Below are 4,741 nucleotides of genomic sequence, written 5' to 3'. Positions count from 1 at the left end.
AACTTCTTGTATTGATAAGCTGTGTTTTGAGTGGTTTTCAGTTCAGTTTGCCCCTTTTTATCTTTATTTCTTTATTTCATCAAAAGTTCCTATTTATCTTTGAAACTTTGTTTCCAGAAAAGTTCAAAACTGCAATAAAAACAAAAATCTGCAATTTAGAAATGAACTTGAATAATTATTTAACAGATAAAAGGAGAAACTAAAGATTTTAAGTGTTTGTTTTATTTGTTAAACATAAACACATTTAGAAATTGATTCCTGCAACACACTCCAAAGAAGTTGGAGCGTCCATCAAGGGTTCAGTCTTTGGAAGCAAAGATGGTTCATAGCTCAGCTGTGTGCTGAACTATGTGACAAAATCAACAACCAGTATAAAAAGCAGTTTTTCTCAATGTGAGACAACCAGAGATGGGCAGTAACGCGTTACTTGTAACGCGTTACTGTAAGTACTGGAAGTACTGACCTTACTTTGAGTTTGATTCCATAAAAAGTGACAAAAACATTAGAGTCCGTTGTGCGTGGGAAGAAAACTTCTTTTTACAGCGAAAAAAACCCCTAAACTTCAAAGCAAGCACCGAGTGCGCAACGACGTAATGGGAAACGCAGAGAAACTCGCGGATTCTTCAACTGACCGCGGCACACCTGCACCACGGTAAACCTCCGCCTACCGCAGTCCTGCTTTACAGGTAAAATAGAGCAACAGGACCGCTGAGTCTTTGACTTTATTTATTTTCTGCTGTGTTTTACTTGCATCTATTTGAAAGAGTGAGTGTAAACACAAAAAATATTTTATTTTATGTGCTGGAATGTGCAGAAAATAGGTTTAAATGTTAAACTAATTTATTCAAGTCAGAGAATGTTGCATATAATAAAAATTTTTGCTTGATGCATAAAGTTAAAAGATTAAAACTGATAAAACAAGTTAAAAAAAGAGACTTTTCCATTTGATTACATTCTGTATGATGGATTATGTAGAAAAAGTAGAATTGGGCTGAAAGATCTATCGCTTTATCACCTCTTCAGGTTGTAAATCGTGTTTTTAAAAAGTAACTAAGTAACTAAGTAATTAATTACTTTTGAAAATAAGTAATCAGTAAAGTAATGGGATTACTTTTTTGGGGAGTAATCAGTAATTAGTTACTGATTACTTTTTTCAAGTAACTTGACCAACACTGGAGACAACAAAGAGTTTAGGCCCATCATCATCGTCATCTACGATATATAAAATTGTGAGGAGATTCGGGAAGACAGACAGAAGAAATCACTGTGCCTAAAGGAAACCACTGCTGAGTGTGCGTAAATATCAAGAAATGCATCCTAAAGCTGTACCATGCAAAGAGGAAACCATGTATCAATTTTGTGCAGAAACGTTAGAATCAGCGAGGTTTTTTTTTTTGTTCCAAGCTCACCTGAGATGGAACGAGTGACAATATAAATATAGTATCAATTTCTAAATGTGTTTGTTTATAAAATAGAACAAACAATTAATAAATAGAGTTTATTGAAAACACTGATAATTCTTTGTTCATTTGCCTGTTAAATGAAAGTCAAAGTGATTTACCAAATCAGGGGTATTTACTAAAAACACTTTTAAGCAACTGTTAAAAATGACAGTTTTGTGTTTTTATCGTATTTTTAGAAAGTGTCCCAACTTTTTTGAAAATCAGGTTACTAATTTTTGTGATATTTTTGGTGTAATATAAAACACACTACAGCTGTGCCTGTGTGTACATACCCAATAGTACTTTCATATGAGATATGTTATAATGGCGTCTTTGTCATGCTGGATTTTTGCCTCAGACGTGGGTGTTTTTTACAGTGTGATCCCTACAGCTTCAGTCAGTCTCTATTGGAAACACCAACAGTACATTCAAGACATTTGCAAATCACAAGCTTAGACAGTACAGGAAGACCCACCCTTACTATTTGCATACGTTGCCTGGTTATTTGTGGTCTGTTTCTCTGAGTTTGGAAATATTTTATTCAGTGCAACACAACACCACCATCATGAATAGTCAACAATGTAAAGGTTTCTTACATTTTAGGAAATTGTTTTTGATGCCTTCGTCATTATTTTTTCAGCACATGCACACCTGGCTGCCTTCCTTTACGACACACACACTGGCTCCCGACCAGCTGTGCTGTAATAGATGGGGGTTAAAAGTATTGTTGATGAGGTAATGGAGAAGTGTCTGTGTGTTTTCCACCCACATTTCTCTGGGGAATTTGAACTGGTGACCTTCCAGTTAACAAACCTGCATCTCTAAATATGATGCTCCTGCTACAGCTCTGATTAGATCAGCTCAAACCAGAGCAGTAATATGAGATGAAAAGACAAAGTATTTGTGCGTTTGCAAACTAAAGGTTCAAGTTTTTTAGAAAACACTTTGCGAGCCTGGTTTTGTTTTGCAGTTTCTGCAACATGATACAATTCGAAGTCGTCATGTAAAAAGCGATTATAACAATTTAATCAGTGTGGAATTCCATGTGTTGAACTTTGATTTGATTAAATAACTGGTAGGTCTCCAGTGGCAGCTTTGTTATATGTGTTTACATCTGGTCACTTCCTTTGGTATCTGCGACCTGCCCAGGAGTCCATACACTGTATTTAACATCACACCTACAAAATGAGGCCATGTGAGACCTAAACTTATGGAACACATGTCAGGATTTCACTTTGCCCTTTTCCCAAGTATAGCAAGTTCACAGTCAGAGCTCCATACCGGGTATGAGAAAAGCCTAACCTCTCAAGGGTCAGCCAAAGAAGTCCAGTCCAATATAATCTGATGTCGCACTCCAACAACCACACTGAGAATAAGATGCTGGGGCCTTGTTTATGTTCCAAAGCCTTAGAAAACTGCAGGAAAAATCAAGCTTGTCGTTACACTGCTCCGATTTCTGGTTTTACAGGAATTGGCACATTCAGTAACATTAACATTCATTTAACTTGGCTTTAAACCAGATCTAACTCAAGTCCAAGCCACTTAAAGGTTTACCTTTACAACACATTTCAAAATAGCAGTTACCGATTACTTAAGAAGGGGAATTACATTAAGTCTTGTAAAACATTTCTTTCCATGCATTTTAAACATTTCAGCCTCAAGAAAAGGAAAAAGAATAAAGAAAATCTGTCTTTCAGCCAACTGCAGTGTCCACAGCATCTGATGAGGAGCTGCAGAGCTTCTTAAAGCACCACAGACAAAATTGACATCATATCTGACGCTGTCAGAAAGTTGCAATCCTGTTAGAAACTCGATAGCACAACAGATTGTGAGTTAAATAATACAAAAAGAGTGATGATAAACAAGGAGTCTCAGAAAAAGCAGCGGCTGTGTTGTTTAAGACCTGGAGCAAATTATGATGTGCTTCTGAGAAATGTTGGCAGTCTTGCTTGAACTCTGTTCTCAGTGGTTCATCAGACTTCAGAGAAAGTTTGCTCCCAAAAGCTTGGATCTGAAATGTTCTTGTGCATTTACACTGCAAGAAATTGCTTTTTTTAGTCAAAAAAATGTGATGTTCATCTTTTATCACATTCTCGGGATTTAGGATTGGAAAAGATTAAGAGTTTCAACTACGAATAAAGTGAAAATAAAGTGACCATTTTCTTTTCTTTTCTTTTCTTTTCTTTTCTTTTCTTTTCTTTTCTTTTCTGCAAACACAAATAATGAGCAAAGAAATCATATTTTATTCACACGGGTGAGTTTTCATTTAAAATAATAATAGCAATTTAAAACCAGATTTGTCAGATTCCATGATGATTCCCGTTCCACCACATCCAAAGGACTGGGATCTGATGACTGTGGAGGCCAATCAATTACACTTTTTACACTGAGAATTACATGAGTCACTGTCATGATCAAGAAACCAGTTTGCGATAACCTAAGCTTTGTGACATACTGCATATTTCTGCTGGAAGTAGCCATCAGAACAAGGTCATAAAGGATGGTTATGGCCAGCAACACAATTCAGGTCAGCTGTGGTGTTGAAATGATGCTCAACTAGTGCTGAGGAGTCTAAAGCGTGCCAAAAAATACCCCACAAACCACTACACACATCTGTGCTTTTGTACCTGATCCATTGATACTAGGCAGGACGGAGCCAAGGTTTCCAGCTGTTAATGCCAAATTCAGCTCTCTAACATCTGAATCTAAAAACATAACGAAATCAAGACTTACCAGACCAGGTTTTTCCAATTTCCTATTGTCCAATTTTGGTGATCTGTAAAGTAAAATGAACAGTGTACTACTTCCACTTAAATCATATTGGAATGTAAAGTATTGACATATCTTGTTATTATAACATACACTATAAATAACATTTGTTACTGTTGCCATCTGATGAAAATGTGAATGTGTTTGCTCATTATTTGCAGGGTTAGAACAAACAATGAGCTCAAAAATGGGCCAAAAAGAACGCTTTATATTCTTAAACTATGAATGACACTTTCAAATGCATGTAAACGCTAAGCAAGTTTATGTCTCAGACGTCGACTAAATCGTGGAACTGTTTGCATCCTTTTGCAGTGAAATCAGTGGTGGTTCAGTAGTAATTGCCTGCAGGGCATTTCTGCCTTCCAAAAGGAAATAGCTGAGAAGTCAGCTCTTCACTCCGTTAATGATGCTTGTCTGCTGAATGCCAGAAGAGGAGTCTGATAACCAGGCAACAAAGACACAGTCTGCATAGTCCTGCATCACAGTGAAACGACTCATTTAACAGGGGTCATTGTGAGCCTTTTGTACGT

The sequence above is a fragment of the Aulonocara sp. 'chitande type north' Nkhata Bay genome, linkage group LG6 (assembly GCF_057382095.1).
Source record: "Aulonocara sp. 'chitande type north' Nkhata Bay isolate Kocher_YH1m ecotype deep benthic linkage group LG6, A_spYH_male_GT1.1, whole genome shotgun sequence".
Classification (NCBI taxonomy): Eukaryota; Metazoa; Chordata; class Actinopteri; order Cichliformes; family Cichlidae; genus Aulonocara; species Aulonocara sp. 'chitande type north' Nkhata Bay.
The sequence above is the reverse complement of the archived record's forward strand: the minus strand, read 5'-3'. Positions refer to the sequence as shown.